At 49.6% G+C, this 20,636-nt stretch overlaps 1 protein-coding gene across 2 annotated transcripts in view; it reads left to right on the forward strand.

The window, feature by feature from the left end:
* The window catches only part of mib1 (mind bomb 1), a 638,149-nt gene that overhangs the window by 144,675 nt on the left and 472,838 nt on the right, over positions 1-20,636 (forward strand). The window lies entirely within an intron of this gene.

Consider the following 20,636-nt stretch of genomic DNA (forward strand, 5'->3'; position numbering starts at 1 on the left):
TTGTCAGCGCTAGACAGTCGAGACTTTTGGGGCCATGGAGGCGCTGTAAAGAACGGCGGGTTGCACAACAAGACTGCCACCTTGCCACCTGATTACGACAAGGGGTGCAAGACGCGCACCTGCACCTCTCCGTGCTGCAGCTGCGAGGCGTTCAAAGAAGCGACCTTTGCGCTGGAACCCGCCGCCTTCCTCCAGCCCCTTCGACATGGTGACGGGACGAATTCGGTGTGTGGACAATGATTCCAGAGTTCCTCAACGCGGGGCTGATTTGACACGCCTGGAGCAGCTACCGCGGGAAGACTTATTTTTGTGCTTCTCAAGGTTTGGAGTGGCTCGGAACAATGAGCGACGCGCGATCGACAACATCGATTTTCCGGAACGGCACCACCTTCAACACCGTCGCTTGGGCTTCGGAATGTGTGTGCCTTTGTGTCTGTAAACTGGTCTTCAGAGCAGCTGCGAGTTGGTGATGTGTAAACGAACAGCCGCCGCGTCGTGGACGGGCGGATCGAGTGTATAAAAACTGTGGTTGTGCGATTGTTGGACGCACTTCTCTTGAGCAGTCATGTTAGACTGGTTCACTTCTCTCATGCAGTCCTGTTGGACTAATACTATTTTTCTCAAGCAGTCATGTTAGACTGAGTTAATTTCTGTAAATAAACCCCTTTTTCCTCGTTCTCGATGAGAAGCAGTTCTTCACTTCATCAACGATCTCAGCGTAAATAAGTTGGACGACGGCATGGGCCAGCTACCTTCGAATTCATGCCGTACTCCAATCTTGGCAAAGGACCACGGACGAAGGGATTGAGCCCCCAATCCTGACAACGGCCTTGGCGGCTTCTAATTTCAAAATAATTAGCCGAGAGATGTCGACACTGAAGTTCGTGACACCGTTTGAGCGTGTTGTGTGCGCGTGTTTGCTTTTCCGCATGGCAGCTCGACGCTGAGAAAGTTCCGATGCTGATTAATTCATATCGTCCGTTAGAGGGGCACTTTTTTTTTTGCTCTCGAGAACACCGAAATTGCCTCTTATTTGTGTGTGTGTGTGTGTGTGTGTGTGCGAAGCCTCGCGTGGTGAGCGAATAATAAATAATTTAATATCAAGGCACCCAAGAAGGCTTTGATCTCCTTGAGCTTCGCTCTTGTTATATTTGCGTGACACGCTTTTGATGACGCTTCGCGAGTCGCAGTATATGCTGATTTTTGTATTGTCAGTCGCGAGCTCCCGAATTCATTGAGCCCTGCGATCGTCTGCTATGTTTACATTTATTATAATCCAAATTGCTAAACAAAGCTTGGTAGCGACCTTTCAAAAGAGCGGCCTTTCAAAAGTGCCGTGTAGCAGCGCGACAACTCCTTTGAGTCGATAGAGTTGTGGCGTTTCAAAGGCCGTCGACTGGAAGGCCTTCCAAATGTGCCCGTGTGACGCAGGTATTACTCTTGGATGCTCCCCTCTAGAGCGAGCGCACATAATCTTGACTCCGGACACAAACCGTCGCCGAAGCCCGCTTTTCTGGGCTCCAGGTTTGAAGGTGCGGGAGTTCAGCTGGTGCCTGAGCCATGGCGAACGATCACTGGCTGCAAGCGTTTTTTCCCCCCCGCCAGAGTCCGCAGTCCCCCTCAAAAGAAGTGCTATAGCTCTCGAAGCGCTGCGAATTCTGGTTTGTGTAGTGTACGATAGGTGGCAGCACGTGGAGTGTTTGCGATTGGAGAGCCAGGTACCACAGTGTAGCATAGATAGAGCGTGTTGCTCGGCTAGTTGGTGCATAGTGATAGGTTTTACCACGTGCACGCGTTAGACAGGACAGAACCCACGAGCATCATTGTAGCGTTGGCCCAATATGAATGAGTGATGGCGTAGGTAGGGCAGTTTCATTGTTTCTGTTTGTTCGCTTATGGAAGTTGCGTTGTTGTTACGTAAGGACACTGACTCTGTGAAGGGATCTACCGTGGGTTTTGTCGAGCTACGTTGTTGTTATTGTCGGCTGTGTAGCGAGTTTTTTCTTTTTTTTCGCTTGGCACTAAGGCCTGGCGTTTTCTACGAAACACGCTTCACTGTTTCTTCGATATTGTGTCTTCTTTGTGAGCCAAGGATATGAGATATGTTCTAACTCTTTGTCTTGTTCTTTATTTTTTATTTTTTTGCAGGTAAGGCACCACCACTCTTTTTGGGATTGTGAAATCTACTCCAGGTACCGTGGATTTCGTTCTGTCATCGGCGCCGATTTATGGACCAAGGTATAGAGAAATGCAAATTGAACATGATTACCCGTGATAGGCGAGCGCTGAGCTTGGACCGACGCGACTTTATTTGACGCTTAACGCGACGGCTGCTTACTTTCCGGGAGGGTCTACCGTCCTATAATAGTCCACCTGCCTAGTACGCGTAGAAAGAAGGAGCTGTTGCTTCTTGTATCTCACTTGTTTGTGCTGGACTGATTAGAATTAGCTGAAGTAGTTCCAAGTGCTTTACTGTAGCGTTTCGTTTTTGTTCCGAACCGCTGTGATTTCGTTAATTGAATAGGAATGAAGATGGAGTTAATCCACGTCCCACAAATAGTGCGCGCGAGTTGACGTTGCTTCGAGCGTCGTTCTGCGATTGGTCGAGCTCGTTTTACTGCTTCTGATAGCTCACTCCGTCACATTCGGATAAGATGGCAAATACCCAGAAACGCGAACTGTATAACTACGGTTAAACGACAACTACAGTAAAACTACAGTATAACTACAGAGGGGCATACTGCGTTGCGGCGGTGACCTGGTTCTCACTAACCGTGTTCGTGCGTTTGTAGCGACGGGGCGATCGCGATTTTTCTGTTAGTCAACAAATCGGGCCATGATGGCGTTGCCATGTTTGTGTTACCTCGTGCTTGCGAGACTCGAATCTGTGAGCGAACAAGTGTGAACGTGTTAATAGTGGCACGAACCCGTGTGAAAGCGGTTTCATGCGACTTTCATTAATCTAGCTTGGCCAATATTTGATGTTTAGCCGGTGATTTCTCTTACGCTGGCGATTTTTCGGCTTGATGGTTTCAGATACACCGGTGATTTCAGCTTTGCCGGTGATTGCGACTTCCACAACGATTTCCGCTTCGCCTCTGTTTTCGTATTGGGCGGTACTCTTTCAATTATGCCGCTAATTTCCATCAGAAATCTTGATTAGCTTCTGCCGCGATTTTCGCTTCGGCTGTAATTTCAGCGTAGCGATTACCTTCGGCTTTAGTTGTTGTTTAGCTGAAACGGTATTTCCTGCGATTCCCGTGATTTCTTTTTAGCTGATGGTTTGCACTTGGGCTACGCTTTCAGTTGAGCCAGTAATCTCGGCTTTGCCAGTTCATTCGGCTCCATCAGTGATTTACCGGTGATTTCATCTTAGCCGCTGTTCTCAGGTATACCAGTAATTTAACTGCACCACTGCGGATTCAGCTGCACAAGTATATACTAATCCAGGATCGTAATTTCAGCTTCAGTGAATTTGACTTAGCCTTTAATTTGAGCTCGGCCTGCGTTTTCAGCTCCGATGGCGGCTTCATCTACACCTATGATTTCAACCACACCAGTACTTTCAATTTTGTTGGGTATGTTAGGTGAAGGTTTCAGCTACTCCAATACTTTCGGCTTTGCGGTTGATTTCGCCTTTTCACAGCTGATTTGGGCTTAACTGTTGGCTTCAGCTTCACCTGTATATTAAGCTGGGGCAGTGCTTTCAGCTTCGCTAGTGATTTAAGGTTCACCAGTAGTGCTTGCGAACGCTGTGTATAGATTTCAGCTCTGTAGTGCTTTAAGCGAGTTCTCGTTTGCAGTAATCACCCCCTCGCGCCTTTGACAAATACTGGTCCCTCGAACGCAACGTTTCATACCAATAAGCACCAATTGTTTTCTTCTTTTCTTCATTCTTTATATGTGCAGAGGCGGATGGCTTTCAAATATCAGTTTTTTTGTTTTGTTCACGGGCTATTTTGATTACAACTCATCATTCACTAAAGTCACGTGATGTGTGTGAAATGTAGCAGAAAAAAAAAAAACTGCGTTAGTTCCATCCGATACGTCCGTTAAGCGAACCTCGGAAAACAATTAGTCGGAAGCCAATTTCCCGCCCCTATATACGGAGTAAAGAAGTCAATGCCCGCCACACCGTGCTTGAATAAATCGCCGGCTGCCCGAATCGGAATCGTTCACCGTGAAAGGGCGACGGGGGATTTCGGAAATTCGACGCGACCTCGCCCTCCTCCCCGTTTCACCCCCCGCTGCGTCGCCATTCAGGTCCCGGCGCGAGGATCGGAGTGTCCCTGGACTTTCCCCTTTCGCGCGTCGCATTCGTTACGTGTCGCTAGAGTCGCTGGCACACGGCCTTCATTGTGAGCGAGAAACAGTTATTCCGAACCGGTGTAGGCAGCGACTGGCGAAGCAAGGGTTCGGGGAAACTCTCGAGCACAAATAACTTTCGTAGAAAGAGAGAGACAGAGATAGATAGATAGATAGATAGATAGATAGATAGATAGATAGATAGATAGATAGATAGATAGATAGATAGATAGATAGAGAGAGAGAGAGAGAGAGAGAGAGAGAGAGAGAGAGAGAGAGAGAGAGAGAGAGAAGACTACGTTACATTTCACTCCGAAGAAGCTCCTATCGACTGTACGATACTTTCTTTTTGTTTTCCTGAGAAGCGCGAGGAGCGAATCATTGTGACGTTGCTTGTCCTGGCCTCTCGTTGTAGCTGGGTTCGATCGGCGATGTCTAGAATGCGTCCGCCGTTTAAATTCTGATCGGCGGTGTGATTCCCGGCATGATGTGTGCGCCGCTTCGTGTAATCGATTCGCCGTGCTGTTTTTTTTTCGCTCCCTCTTTTATTCGTGCGATTTTTTTTTTGTAATTCACTTTCCGAGCGCGGATGTACGCTTCGACGCATCGATGGATCGTGCGTAAACTTCGTTGGAATCCTCCGCGTCCGCTCTGCTGGTTCCTTCGGCTCGCTTTAATGGAAGTCCGTGATGCGCGTTTGAACACGATGCTAACTGGAGCAGGCGAGAGAATTGTGTGTGTGTGTGCGTATGTGTGTGCGTGTGTGTGTGTGTGTGTGTGTGTGCATGCGTGTGTATGTATGTGTGTGTGCATGCGTGTGTGTGTGTGGGGGGGGGGGCACGTGCTGAAATCTTATTAAAGTTCCCTTTATTTTGTCACATTTCCTCCTCTATATCGTACTTTATGTGTGTACATTTCCAGGTCTGCGTGTGCGCTTTTGTCAGTTGTCCTTGCGCGCTGCCGCTCTTTTTTTCTCGTAGTTTAGTGGAGTTGTCTCGAAGGTCACGTGCGTGTAGGTGTTAGCCTTATAATGTATGTACCGCGTAACGCTATAGAATAGCGGAAATTTTGAAATATTGGGGAAGATGGATCAAATCGCATAGCGTTTGGAGGACTTTATTTCCATTCACAGTCGTATTCAGTGCGTCCCAAATAAAACGGAGGCAATCATAGCAGGCTGTATTCTTTTCCTTTTTCTGGTTCTTTCTTTTTTAAAGCGAACCGTTTTTTTTTTCAAACGGTAATTTGCTCTAAAGTAGGCAGCCGCGCAAGCACGGCTGTCCAACGTGAAGCCAGCTTTCAGTTTGAGAAAAAAAAAAAAACGTGCAAGATAAAGGCAGCGGACAGCCTTGATCACGGAGCCGCCCAGCGGGTACTTAGTTCAACGGGTGGACATCGAGCGCTCGGCATTAACTTCTGCTCAAACGGGATAAGTTGAAAGAGACACAATAGGAGGAGCTAGTGTCTCTTGAAGAGGGGCACCAGGCTGTACAAGTCCACCGGCGGTTTCCTTCTTTACTAGAGTGATCTTTCTTTTTTTATTGCGTCTATTCTCGCTTGGCCTGCATGTCCTTTAAGCTTGTTCGCGGACGTAAATGCGGCCCTTAACAAAGGGGCATAACTTTTATTAAGGAGCCGGAGTGCCAGGGAAGCCGAAGCCAGCCGTTTTAGCGCGCGCTGAGGTGGCTCGTTTCAGACAATGTCCGCGTAGTGGCGCTTTCGTGCAGCCCAAAACGGGGTGCAGACGGCGTCGTAACGGTTGGGGGCGTGGGGGGGGGGGGGGGGAGTCGCGCTCTGCGTTGCAGACGACAACCGGCAGGGAACGCTGCCGGGGTAATCACATTTTCTCCAGACGACGTTTTCGTAACCCTCGTACACTTCTTTAGCCCCGTCCGTTTCCCGCCTTGTATTGCCGTGTAGTCCGGTTTCGCTCGTAAAAATGGCCTTTAAAGTGGCGCTACCGCCTATGCTGCGGAGCGGGGAAAACGCAGTTAGCCGCTCCGATACCGCTGTCCGGGCATTCTTCCGGCTTCGGGAGTAAGTGGAGCGAACGGTCGCCTAGAAGGAGAAGGGAGCGTTTAAATGCAAACACGCGTATTTTTTTGCTGTTGTCGCGAAAGAAGTATGAGCTTAGAGTTACGGTTTTAGCGGAGCCACCCCCACCCCGCGCGTGTCCTACTGTTTGTGTTGCGTTTCATATTGGAAGGCGGGAAATGGCGGCGTTTTGCCATGTAGATTGGTCTCGAGCGTGCGCGCGTGTTTGAGGAGCTGTTTAGATTGCGGGCATCGATTTTTTTCTTGTTCGAGACATGTTCTTGGGTTGAGATTGTAGGCTAGACTAATCTTGGAGCTGACTCAGTTAATGAGTCATGTAGAGAAACAAAACAATTTGGAAGTTTGACAATCGGACGTTTTTTGTGCTGAATGTCAGGACTAGCATTATTCAGCCGTGTGAAGGTAACAGTGCAATAGAAAATAATAAAATTGCGACCCGTTCTTATTAATTAATTTATTGATTTTCTATGAATCGATTACTGCACATCTCTTGATTTGATCCTGATAGCATTCACTCACTGAATTTTTGTAGCTGTGTGTTGGCTGCCTAATTCAAGGATATACATTAGAAAAAAGAAAAAAAATCGCGAGCAATTCCACTCTGTGAAGGTGGTTGACCAGCGAAGCTGTTCTGCCCAGGACACGGTGGTGACACATAATTTTGAACGAATTTACGAACTCAGTTACTGTCTTGTGGGTGGTCGTCGCGACGAAAGGTACGTACACTGATTTATTGCTTTCATCGGTGGTCATTATACCACCCGCAGCTGCAATCACATTCTTTGATAATGTCAAATTGATTCACGTGCGCTGCTTGGTGGTCAGTTGGGCCAGATTGGTGTGGCATCGCGAGGGATATGACTGCAACAGGGAACGCTTAATTACCGCTCCCTTTTAGGTACCGACACACCCACATTGAAATCACCGACAACGACAACAGGGGTAATGTCATCGCAGCTAACTCACGCAAAGTGACTAGCCATGAACCTTACGGGACTACGAGTCATTGCATTTTTGGGTCGCTTAAGGGGGTATGAGCCATTGATGATAGTTTTTGTTGACGGAGATCAAAAATGCTCGGAACCCTAGCCATATGTGGCTTCGCTGTAAAAAGTCGAGCACATAATTGCGCAGTCTAGGGCAAACGATCCATCGTCATCTGAACTGAACTCGCTGACCAAAAGATGAGCGAGTTAATCCAGATGCACTCGTTATTGATTCAGCGATCTTCAAACGAAACAGAACGGCCGAGTATCGGTTTCTCGCGGGTGCCGGAATCGGGGAACGCGGCCCGAGAGAGCAAGAGGGGGTGTGCCAGTTGTAATCGCGTGCCTGCGGTATCCTTTGCGGCGCCCGCGGGATCACAGCCCATCTCACGCACACATGCGTACGCGTTGTGTGTGTGTGTCTGTGTGTCTGCGCGTGTGTGCTTGTGTGTGTGCAGTCTATGCGGGAGTCGTCCCTACAGCTCGCGTTGTATTTCCCCTGGGCTTTTATCCGTCGTTACGCGGGGGGGCTCGTCGTAAAAAAAGAAAACGGCTTTTCCGCCCAGCGTGTTTTCGTTCTCCCCGTTCCCTCTGTGTCTGCTCGCTTTTTTTTTCTTTTCACTATTGTTATTATTCTCTCGTTTTTCCGCCGTCTCCTCGCCCACCGCCCTGCGGCTCTTCCGTCTGTGCCCCCGCGGATTCCGGCATGTATCGCCTCCTGTCGCCTGCGCCGCCCAGACCCGGCGTATTGGGTGCTTTTTTATTGTTCTTTCGGTTCTTGTTGTTGTTTATGCTGTTTCCCCGCTGTATCGGCGGTGTTGCTGGCGGTGCCGGCGGTGGAGGCAGCCGCGATGATGTCGGCCCTTCTCTGTGCCGTCGCTTTTATGTGAGCGCTGGCGCTGCTGCACTACAAGTTCGTGCGTACGCCGTCGTTCTCCATCAACCCGCGCGTACAGCACCGGAGCAGTGTAGCACGCCGTTCGATCGACGGCCCCGTGGCGTGGCCTTTCTCTCTCTCTCATTCCCTTCCCCACCCCGCCTTCGCTCCCCCTCCCTCCCTCACGTTACACACGCCACTGCTACTGCTCATTTCCACCCTCACCCCCTCATCCTCCCGTTCCTGTCTTTCAATCCGGATTTTCCTTTTTTTGATGGCAGACTCTGCGTTGGTGTTCGTCGGCTGTGGGACTGAAAAGAAGCAGCCAGCGCCCCGGCGCCTTTGGCCGCGCGGTGAGAGGTCGTAAGGCTTCCATCGAAACGGCTTTGAGAAGCGTGACGGTTTCCTCGGCTTTGATTGCCCCAGGTCTCTCTCTCTCTATGTATACACATAGATGTATGTTTTTCTGTGTTTCTTTCTTTGTTTTCTTGGTGCTCTTCTTTCGATTCCTTCTTGGCTCACCCGATCGGTTCTGCTCGGCGCGGTAGCGCGTAAAAGTTGCGGGCACTTGTCGAAGATCAGCGCGCGCGTTGGAGTTTATTGGGAGCCGGAGCATCCGGGCCGGCGCCTCGACTGTGCGCCTTGCCTTTCGACGCAGCTCGGTGGCTGGCGCCAAAGCTTGATGATTGAGAGGGCAGAGAAAGAAAGAAGAGAGAGCTCGGGCTGTGAATGCTTCTGAAGAATAAGAAGACGATGGAAGAGTTTTTGATGTTTTTTTTTTGAGACCGACTTTTGGAAACATCATTTGACTTTCATAGGCCTGCCGATATGGATGTGTGAATGGTCCCTTTGGACATGGTACGGACAGATGTCGTTAAAAGCTGCACTTCCTTTGGCCTGTTTGCTTTCTGTGGAATTCCAGACGGGTCGTTTCCGGATGGTCTGTAATCATTTAGTCCACAACGAATGTGGGGCAGTAAGTTCGTAGGCGTTCATTGTAAAGGGCAACTGACTTGTACGAAAAGGTTTAGCCCTTACCGATGTTATCTGATGTTACTGATTTTAACGTGCTGTCGTGGAGCAGAGGTAGAACATCGAGGTTCTAATCTGAAGGTCGTAGGGTTCGAATCCCCCTCCAGTCGATTACGTTTTCGGGCTTGAATTGGCGCCTGTCACCGGCATAAAAAAATATTGGCCAGAGCCATTGCGGCTATGCTAGTATAGGTGCAACAGAATTAGGAAGTACCGCCAAGTTTCAAAAAAAGGCACTCCCTCACCAAGAAAGAAATTGGCCTCCCTGGCGCAGTATTCGGGTGTTACGTCCCTCATGACTCCCGCAATTAACCCATCGCCGTAAGCGCCCACGGCTACGGAGCACCTCACCAAGGCGGTGGTCAGACCTGCGACGCGGCAGAAGGCTCTAAGAATCTCTGGATCCGGACAGGCCGCCACTGGAAACTGAGACTGGCAATGTTAAGCATGTGAACCCTCTCCAATGAGGTTAGCTTAGCAGGACCCTTCGAGGAATTATCAGACATTGCCTGGGATTTTATTGACCCTAGGGAGGTTAGAAGAAGTGCTGACTAACGACCACGTCGTCGGCTACAGAGGTGTTGCCCATAAAAGAGAACGCGGGGTAGGGTCTTTAATCCATAAGGACATAGCGGGTGTTAGATATGGAGCTGGTTCCTGAGGCTACTTCGAGTTCCCCAAACCGCTTCGAGTGGCAGCACAGCTAATTGAGGAATGCAGAAGCAGGAAAGCGCATTCCAGAGAAGCGGCCTAGCAAACAAGTTTAAGGCAACAAGTTCGTGCGTCGCCGGGATTAGAAGGGGGCCTGGGACAATGGAGCGCAATCGACCCCCTTCGTCTTTGAAGAAGGCATTTGCCACCGCTGCGGAGCCGAGTCACCGGGAGCAGGTGCAGCCCTCCCCTTCTCCTTGTTCGAAGTGCATTGCCAGTCTGTGATGCAAGACCGCAGCAAGCCGCCAGGTGTGACACCACGACACGGGCGCCTACCATTGGCTGCAAGTGGCGTCATCGGAGTGGACTCTCCCATTGGTCAAACATGACGTGACTTGCAGTGCTCGAAGGGCTTATAAGAAGCCTTCCAGAGAGACCTGGATGCTGGGACATGCCCTGATTCCCTGATTCGCCTCTCTCGAACTTCTTGCCGCGGGCCGCAGCGTCCGAGTTGCTGCCGGCCCGTAATGTCTGTACGACCGTTGCTTGACGCTCACCTCCCTGTATAGAATGTAGAATAAATCCCTCCCAAGTTTTGGGGTTTTCATCCCGACGTCCGTCCCTCCAACCCCTACATCTGGTTGGCAGCGGTAGGATCGCCTCCGAATGCATCAGCTGGTGGCAGCGCTACGAATCAACCTTCGTCGAGAGAGATCGTAAGGAACCGGGAAGAGCGAAGAAGAGAGAGCCTTCGTCGAAAGAGGTCCGAAGAGACTGGGAGTATCGAAGAAGGAGCGAGCCTTCGACCCAGGGAGTCCGGAGGAACCGGCAACAGCGGACGAATGAACCGGATGGCAGGGTGCTGTAACCGTAAGTGAGCGCGTGGTTTTTTTTTCCTTATGATTCGCCAGACTCAAAGGTTGTGTGTTCAATTTTGATAGTTCTGGGAATCGGGAGTTTGTTGCATTGTGTGTTTGCACAAATTAATTAAGGAAAACAGTTTTAACCACCTGTCGGGGCAGCTGCCATGGATCTTAGAAGGTTGACGAGGTTAGACTTGTTGGTGTGCGACGATTTGGGAGTTGAGGCGGACGAACGGATGAAAACGCCAGCTATCATAAAGGCGATTGAAGATAGTGGCAACGATGACAAAAGCATTGAGCTTGCTTGGGAGGTGATACAGGAGCCACGGGAGCGTGTGCGTCGTGTACGTTTGCGAGAGCGTCGTGAGCTTAGGAGTGAGCGTCAGCGTGAAAAACGCGAGAATGAACGGAAGCAGGAGCTTCAAGAACTTGCTCTTAGGTGTCAGCGTCACGAACGTGAGAAGGAACGTAAGCTTGAGCGTGAGCAAAAGTATGAGAGAGAGAAGGCAGCACTGATCAAAGAGATACAGTATTGTGATCAGTTTTTGGCACAGAGACAACGGCTGTCTGAGAATTCTGTAGGTAGTACAGAGCGAAAGAATGAGGAAGCATCTAGCGGACTTTCGCCAGAAGCCGACGAGAAGAGTAGTGCCTGTGAGATTAGCTGCAGATTCATAAGTAAAGGGAAAAGGCTAGCCGCTAACGATGCCTTAGTGGCAACAGAGGCCGTTAAAGGCCGTAGTGAGAGCGACGAGGTGCTGTGCCAACAGATGACTGTGGAGACAGCTAGGCCAGCTGCGAACAAATTGGCACAGTTACCGAGCGTGTGCGTCGCTGGTAATGTTAGCGAGGTTGCTAGCGAAGAGAAGGGCACTTCTGACCCGACAGAAGCGAGCACCCATGTAGAGCCAGATGTGCGTGCAGAAGTGAAGTGCGAGCTGGACGATGCAGTTGAGAATTGTTCTCGGGGTGGCGAGCTCCGTAGCTCACGAGAGAACAACTGCATTGTTCAGGGATCGGTGCGGCTCTCCGCCAGTCTAGATGGCCTAGATAGGGATGATTCAGTTAATCATTCGGACTGTGCGCGTGAGACAGCGATCGATACCGACGGGCTGTGTGCCGATTCACAGCGTGCGCTGGGCAATGTAGTAGAGGGCAGTTCGCAAGAGTGCGAGTTGTCTTACTCGAGTAAAGCCTGCTGCATTGTGCCAGAGTCGGTTGAGCTGTCCGCCAGTCGAGGCAGAGAGAGAGTAGATTTAAATGTAAATCACTCAGACAATGCGGGTAAGAGGCCGATCCGGGCCGACGAAATGTGTACCGGCCAGCACGAGGCACGAGGCGACATGAAAACGAGTGCAAAGAGAAAGCGCCGTAAAAAGAAGCGCGGTAAAGACCGAGAGACAGTAAATAATGTAGCGCCGCCAAAAATGGCGAGAAACCCAAAAGGGCAGGGCGCAAGGAAAAAGATGCGGTCGTCAAGGACGATGTTGACGCATCCAGAACGTTCGAGCCACAGGTCAAAGGGGGACCGCGAAGAATGTTCTGCACGGACGCGGACAAAGGGCACGAGGCAGTTAAGCTCCTCGTCGTTCCGTAGTTCTTTTCACAGCTCAGCGTGCAGTTCGAAGAAACGCAAGGTGGCAGGACGAGACCAGGTGGGGAGTAGCGACGTGGTCAATCGCGTTCGTGTTGAAAGCGGGGCGCGAGGACGCAAATTGGCAAGAGACCGTAACGTCTTGGGGGAGCTGGTAGTGAATCAGCCCTTTTGTTGTCTCTCGGCAGCCAGAGTAGCTTTCAGACCACGCCCACCGCGGGTTCGACTCAAAGTATGAGTCAGACGTAAGCGTTTGGAGAGGGAGGCCAAGAGCCCTTCCGTAGAAATGAAGTGTGTTGTTCTTTTTATTTTTGAGCATCGGAAAGTTTTCGCGATTTGAGACTGAGATTTCTTTCAATATGTAAGGTTTGAGCTTTGTTTATGTTTTCGTTCGAGAAGCTCCGTGATTTGAAAGATGAGGTTTATGTAAACATGTAGTCTCGCGAGATGCTCATTAATAAGTAAATAGGCTTTCTTTTTGTGTGTGTAAGTAACCTGAGGGTCAAGGTTATCGTTCAGAGGCCTATGGTAAAGCGCGTGTGTTATTTAACCTTCTTTCTTTTTAAGTATTTTTGAATTCTGCAAGGTTAAGCGCGTAGATTTTCAGTGAGTGCATGATTTGCACGGAGAAGCGTTCTTAGTTCCATTAGCGCGTGTCCTGTGTGGACGGAAGGAAGCAGACTTTATGACTGGGTTGCTAGTGTGTGTGTGAGGGCAGCCGTGTATTCTGACTTCTTTAGTGAACGTGCGTGGAAAGAGTTAGTAGAAGACGCATCATTTTAAGAGTTCTGCGGAGTGTGTAAGTCCCGCGAGTTTAATTGTTCGTTTACGTCACGTGTCCTGTAGGACTTTCAGGGAAGAAACGTGAGTAAGCGTAAGTGAAAAGTTTGCCTACAACGCAAGTACGCGTTCTGTTTAGTGACCACAAGGCTAGTGCGCTTGTGATTACGTACTTGTGAGGTTGACCAGATTATTCAGTGGCGCCAATACGTGCGATAAGTACGCCACTGCGATAGATTGGAAACATGCTGTTCGTGTAGTTAGGCCACTTAAGTTATGTTCGGCTGTTTTCATTTGTTGTTTGCATCATCAACGACCCTTTTGTTTTGCAACAACAATAGTGCTCTGGTCTTGTCGGCATTCGGGGAGAAATGGATAGCGGTTTGGAAGGGTGGTTGGAACTGTTTTGTCGAAATTGGGGAAATAAAAGATCAGGGTTGATTTTGACTCAGTAATAGTCTGGCGAGTCAGGGGTGAAGAGCCTGCGCTTACGCGTGGTGCAGCGCTGTGTTTGGTTTGTTTGACGTTTGTTCTCCAGGGCCTAGGATCCCGAAGTTCGTCAAACGAGGCTCGACCCCAGTACCCTGCAGCTTCTTTCAGCGTTCCTCCTGGCCAGCGAATTGAGTTCACCGGCCATTCAGAACAACCGGGGCGAGGACGAGCTGTTAGATATGGAGCTGGTTCCTGAGGCTACTTCGAGTTCCCCAAACCGCTTCGAGTGGCAGCACAGCTAATTGAGGAATGCAGAAGCAGGAAAGCGCATTCCAGAGAAGCGGCCTAGCAAACAAGTTTAAGGCAACAAGTTCGTGCGTCGCCGGGATTAGAAGGGGGCCTGGGACAATGGAGCGCAATCGACCCCCTTCGTCTTTGAAGAAGGCATTTGCCACCGCTGCGGAGCCGAGTCACCGGGAGCAGGTGCAGCCCTCCCCTTCTCCTTGTTCGAAGTGCATTGCCAGTCTGTGATGCAAGACCGCAGCAAGCCGCCAGGTGTGACACCACGACACGGGCGCCTACCATTGGCTGCAAGTGGCGTCATCGGAGTGGACTCTCCCATTGGTCAAACATGACGTGACTTGCAGTGCTCGAAGGGCTTATAAGAAGCCTTCCAGAGAGACCTGGATGCTGGGACATGCCCTGATTCCCTGATTCGCCTCTCTCGAACTTCTTGCCGCGGGCCGCAGCGTCCGAGTTGCTGCCGGCCCGTAATGTCTGTACGAATGTTACTTGACGCTCACCTCCTTGTAAATAATGTAGAATAAATCCTCTCAAGTTGTGGGTTTTCATCCCGAAGTCCCGTCCTCCAACCCCTACACGGGCAACACCGATGAACTTTACAGCGTTAATGAGAGGGCAGCAGTCGTCGTGATAAAGCTGAATAGGAGCTTAATATATATAGTACAAGCTTACTCCCCAACCTCCAGTCACGATGTTGAAGAAATGGAAGAATTCTATGAAGGTGTTGCTTCAGCAATGAGAAAGGTGCGAACTCGGTATACTCTAGTCATGGGTGACGTCAGTGCAAAAGGCGGGAAAAGCAGGCTGGAGAACAAGCAGTTGGCAACGACGGCATCGATTTTAGGAACACCCGAGAGCAGATGTTGGTAGAACTCGTGGAAAGGTAATAGGCTCCGAATATTGGAATACCTTCTTCGGGAAACGCAATAACAGGAAGTTGACCTGGAAAAGCCCTGATAGTGAAAAGAAAGATGAAGTAGACTTCATGCTCTCTGCCGATCCCAGCATAGTGCATGATGTAGAAGTGTAGGGTAATGTTCAGGGGCCATAGATTAGTGAGGTCTTGGATTTCTCTCAATTTGAAGAGAAAAAGAGCAAAATTAGTCAAGAAGAAACAGGCCAACCTAGAAGCAATAAGGGTAAACGCAGACGAATTCGGTGTATCACCCGCAAACAACTATGCAGCCTTAGAACAGGAACATGGAGATAACGTACAGGTAATGAATGAAACCCCAACTAGGCTGATTTCAAAAACAGCAATCCAAGTGGTATGTAAAGCATCAAGGCAACCAGTAGGTGCGTACTCTCAAATAACAAAGGACGTAATAAAGAAACTACAAACCATGAAAGTGTCTAACTCAACAGATCAGATATAATACGCGGAACTGTAAAAACTGGTCAACGAGTAAAATGTAAAGGATATTCGAAATTACAATGTCGGAAAGATTTAGGAAGCAGCAAAAAATGACCGCAGCATGAAATCGGTGAGAGGAAACGTAGCATAGGGCAAGGTAAGATGTATGCACTTAATGATAAGCAGGGTAATGTGATCAGCGACTTCGGTTTTATAGTAAAAGCCAGAGAAAAATTTTATGCTGATTTGTACAGTACTCAGAGCAGCCACGCTACCTTCATTCGTATTAGTGATGAACAGGACACAGAGGTTCCTTCTATAACGAATGATGAAGTTAGAAAGGCCTTGCAAGACATGAAACGGAGAAAAGCGGCAGGCGAATGTAGAATAACAGTCGATATACTGAAAGATAGAGGAGATATCATGCTTGAAAAGCTTGCAGCACTTTAAGTACAATGCGTCATGACTTCAAGAGTACCAGAAAGTTCGAAGAATGCCAACACTATACTAACCCATAGGAAGGGAGACGTTAAACAATTGACGAATTATAGGCCTATTAGCTTGGTTTCAGTATTGTGCACAATATTCACAAAGATAATTTTCAATAGAATCAGGGCAACATTTGACTTCAGTCAACCAAGAGAACAGGCTGGCTTCAGGAAGGGATATTCTACCATGGATCACATCCACGTCATCGACCAGGTAACTGAAAAATTGGAGGACGCTTAAGCTTCGCCTTCAAGAGTGGGACGCGACAGCGTTCCCGTCGACCCGCCAAGGGGTATAAGACAATGCGCTACGGCACAGCAATCACTTACGATGCGCCCCGCATCGGACTTAGCGCCCACCTATCACGCGGTGAGCGTCGAGCAACGCAGCGTTCGGCGCGGCAACGAAACGTGCGCCTGAGCGAACGGAACGAACCAAAGAACTCGGTGTCTCGGAGGGGAAACGATCTACGCCAGCCAAACGTCGCGATCGGCACGGGCAGAGAGATAGATAGTTATCTAAAGAAAGGACCGGGAGCACGGCGAAGCGTCGTCAGGGGAGAGGGAGTCCCGCGACGCGCCTGGCAGCGGTCCCAATGCGCGCGCGGCGCGCCTCCTGTCGGGGCAGCGCCGTACATTGAGAGGAGGGGGTCTTCTGTGTTTGCCGCAAGATGGCTGTGCGTGTGCGGAAAGCGCAGAAGAAATGCAGCGGAAACGCACTTCGCAACTCGTGTAATTGTGACTTCTGTACGTTACATGTTCATAATTACCGATATACACCGCAGTATAACTTTCCACGGCTCGTTTCGAAGGCAACACCGCATTCACTAGAGGCGCGTTTGCACCGCCTGGAAGCATCGAACTCGTGGCTGAGTGGTAGCGTCTCCGTCACACACTCCGGAGACCCTGGTTCGATTCCCACCGGGCCAATCTTGGAAGTTGCTTTTTATTTATGAAGCGCCTGCCGTGATTTATCGCTCACGGTCAACGCCGCAAACGCCGACACCGACGACGACACCGGCTTTTCTGCGACACGAGCTCCTTAACGCTATCGCGTTAAAAATCTCAAGAGTACAGTCAACCTCTTTGGCTTTCATGGCTTTCATGGACTATAGAAACGCATTTGATTCAGTGGAGGTACCAGGAGTCATAGAGGCATTACGTAATGACAGGAGGCGTGCGTAATATTTTGGGAAATACCTATGAAGACTCCACAGCTACCTGGGTTCTCCACAAGAAAAGTAGAAAGTTACCTGCCCTATCAAGAAAGAGGTCAGACAAGAAGACACAATCTCTCCAGTGATATTCACTATGCTTAGAAGAAGTATTTGGAGGTCGCAGGGAGAGGCCTTTGTCCTGGGAGGGGGGGGGGTGCAGTTAACATAGCGATAGGTTGGTGATGATGACGATGATGATTTTGACTGAATTTGGCGGGTGCCTGCGCGCCAGTTTACCTATTCCGTATTTTCGGCTTTGTCGTTGTCCGGCCTCTTGTCTTTTCGTTTTGTTTAGCTGTAGTATACTGTGTAGCGAACTGGAGGATTACGTCGCTTATTTCCCGTCCTTGCTGCGACACTAGTGAAAAAATGTGGCAGCTAGGTTCGTTTTGCCGTCTTTGTCGCGTCATCTCATCATCCTCATTTCACTCTCGCCATCTTTCATTGTCGGCCTGTGTGTCACGTGCTCTGCCGCGCTGGTTGCCTCTGCCAGCGCCCTGCGGTTACCCATTTCTTGCGCCTGCCGAGCCCGTTCTCTGTCTCTAAATTTTCCCTACTTCATCGCATCGCCTATCACTCGGCCGTCCTCTAACGCAGGTCCCATCCCGTGGAACCAATTTTGTAACTCTAATGGACCGCTGGTTATCTGCCCTACGCATTACCTGGCCTCCTCTCCGTTTCTGTCTCTCGTTGTCAACTTGAATATTGGTTACCTTCGTGTGCTCTGAACTCGACACCGCTGCATTCGTTTCTCTTAACGTTGCGTTTACCGTGTTTCCTCTCATCTCTCGATGAGCGGTCCCTATCCCGTTCTCAGTAAATTCGGTTATCTTGCACGTTTTCGTTCCATCGTCATATGACAAAACAAAAAAAGAATACTTTACCCACTATATTATACTGTTGTGCGTTATGCAAACTCTTGAGTGGCAACATCTGTGCTTGGGTTTCGGTGCGACGGCGGGGAACACGATAGCGTGGGAAGAGAACCTTGTGCTCGTCGCAAATAAATTTGTCCTTCATCGGCGCCGATGGAATTTTCGAAGTCGTCTGATCATTAAGTATGCCGGTATTCGTGTTGGAGTTCACAAGCTCTCTTGTTGCACGAAGGCTTGCACGACGAGTACATTTTACAAAGATGGGACCCCCATAATTTTCGGAAGAGTTGTCAATGGAGTAGCTAGACTAAAAATGTTTTGATATAAGCACAATGAGCCGGTTAATGAAGAAAAAAAAGTATGTGGCAGCACAAGGGCATTGCATTAGTTGTATAACAGCATAATCAGTGTGGCGATGCTCCATCTGTCGGTAATTTATTCCAAAACTCTACTGCAGTATACGAAAAAGGAAAATATAAATGAAACAAATAGTACGCGCGCTCAGCACAACTAGCGAACTAGCATTTTTTGAGATCATTGATCGTAGTGGATACGCAATATTGTGATTTGTATTTTTTTTCTTATTGTATTAGTGTTTTAAATACTCATCGTATCGATTTTTTTCTTTTTACTGAGGGACGTAAAATAATCTTGTGCACGATTTTGTGAAGCAAAACGGGAACATGGTAATGAACATGCAATCCTTCTTAGGCGTTACATGTTAAGTATGGGGTAAGCGAACCTAACTGAGACCATCTTTTTTTTATAGTAGGTTGGAGCTCGAAGAGCTATCTTTCGCGCAAGAATAATGGTAAGTGAGCTGGTGGGTGTATGCAACATGAAAAAAAAAAACGCTTTCTTTTCACGATGCGCGCATTAGTTGTTGGCTGTTTCTCGGTTCAGCCCCGGAAGACAAATTGATGAAGAGGACAGCCGCGTTGTCTCCGACCCCGTTGTGCTTCGAACCGCCGGTTCCTCGAGCTTCTGCGTGCGACGTTTGCGAAATGCTCGGTTCGATGAGACCACCACCGCCAACTTCGGTGGCCGGAAGCCCACTATGCGGTCCGCGTATATCCTGGCTCCTCTCCCCCCACCCCCTCCCCGTTCCCAACCGCCAACGAGGGAAGCAATTTTCGAGCGTGCGAATTTCCGCGACAATAGGCTAGTGGTCTCGCTAACGACCGAGCAAATGACTGCGCCTCCCCCCCCCCCCCCCCCCCTCCTGACTGCGCGTTTCTGTGGCTATCGCCGCTGGTTACGAAAATCGGGGTTCGCCGGTCGGTCCGTCTTGCGAGGTTCCGCGCGATTCGCTTGATGAGCCCCCCCCCCCCGTCCTCCGCCTCCCCCCCCCAAAAAAAAGATAATAATAATATTTGGGGTTTTACGTGCCAAAACCACTTTCTGATTATGAGGCACGCCGTAGTGGAGGACTCCGGAAATTTAGACCACCTGGGGTTCTTTAACGTGCACCTAAATCTAAGCACACGGGTGTTTTCGCATTTCGCCCCCATCGAAATGCGGCCGCTGTGGCCGGGATTCGATCCCGCGACCTCGTGCTCAGCAGCCCAACACCATTGCCACTGAGCAACCACGGCGGGTCCCCAAAAAGAAAGTCATAAAAACAAGCTACGCATATTCTTCATGCTATTCCTGAACTACTTGTGTTCGTGGACGGTGGCGTAGCAACAGGGGGGGGCCGGGGGGCCGTGGGCCCCGGGTGCAAGGGGCCAGTGGGTGGGGGGGGGGAAAGGGTGTCGTATACGTCTGAAGACACCCGGAAATTGTCGACATCCTCGCCTTCCTCGACTACAGCCGCGGGGGGGAGGGGGGGGTGTAACAGAAGACCTACGGGCCCCGGGTGCCAGAAGACCTAGCTACGCCACTGTTCGTGGAACTGGTGGAGGGTACCCGCCCGCGGTATCTTCGTGTCTGTGGCGTTAAGCTGATGAGCGCGAGGTCGCGGGCTCGATTCCCGACGGCCTCGGCGGTCAGCCCTTTGTTCAAGGCGAAGCGAAAAACAAAACGAAAAAAAAAAAGAAGCGCTCTTGTATTTGAGCGCGCGTTAAAGAACCACAGGCAGACGTGATTTATCAGGAGCACCGCCACTATGGCGTGCCTCGTAATCATACCGTGGTCGTGGCGCGTAAGGCGCCTATATTTTTTTTAGTGTTCGATCTGGTGTATGTACTATGCAGCTATAGCATGTTTTGGCCCTAAAGCAGTTTGCGAGCCCTCCTCGATTTTCCAAGCCGGCTTTTTACGATCTTATGTGTGTGTTACGACCGTGAAAAACCTCTTTCTTTAATTAAAAAAAAAATGTTCGTTTATCCTCACAAAACCCAACGCGTAATTTCTTAGACGCTCAATTATATGCCTTCAGATTTCGATTAGGGCGTCCAAAACCCAAAGCAATGCCCATACTTAAGTGTTTCATTTTTGTGTATATTCTAGGAGTGAGTCTTCAATTGAGGGTAGTTGAGTAAAATAATGTCTAATAAATTATTCCTGTAGTACGTATTTACTTAATGAGGAGTTTAGTGTCTTTTGTTGGACAGTGTAGTCCTGATAGCAAATATGCAGGCGAACAAATCGGTGTAATATTTTTTTTTACTTGAAATAGTGCTTGAGTATTGGGCGGGGGGGTGTTAAATATCGCGGTATAGATGTCGAAGGCGGCATCTCCACCTGCGTTCGAACTGCACTTCTCACTCACCAGCTCCATCTTGTTGCACCACTTCCCCCGTCTCGCTTTTCATAGTCCTCGTTATTAACATTTACGAAAGCTGTCCTTAAAGTACGGAACGGCCGTTCAATCGATTCCGCA

This window comes from Dermacentor albipictus, chromosome 6 (assembly GCF_038994185.2).
Source record: "Dermacentor albipictus isolate Rhodes 1998 colony chromosome 6, USDA_Dalb.pri_finalv2, whole genome shotgun sequence".
Classification (NCBI taxonomy): domain Eukaryota; kingdom Metazoa; phylum Arthropoda; class Arachnida; order Ixodida; family Ixodidae; genus Dermacentor; species Dermacentor albipictus.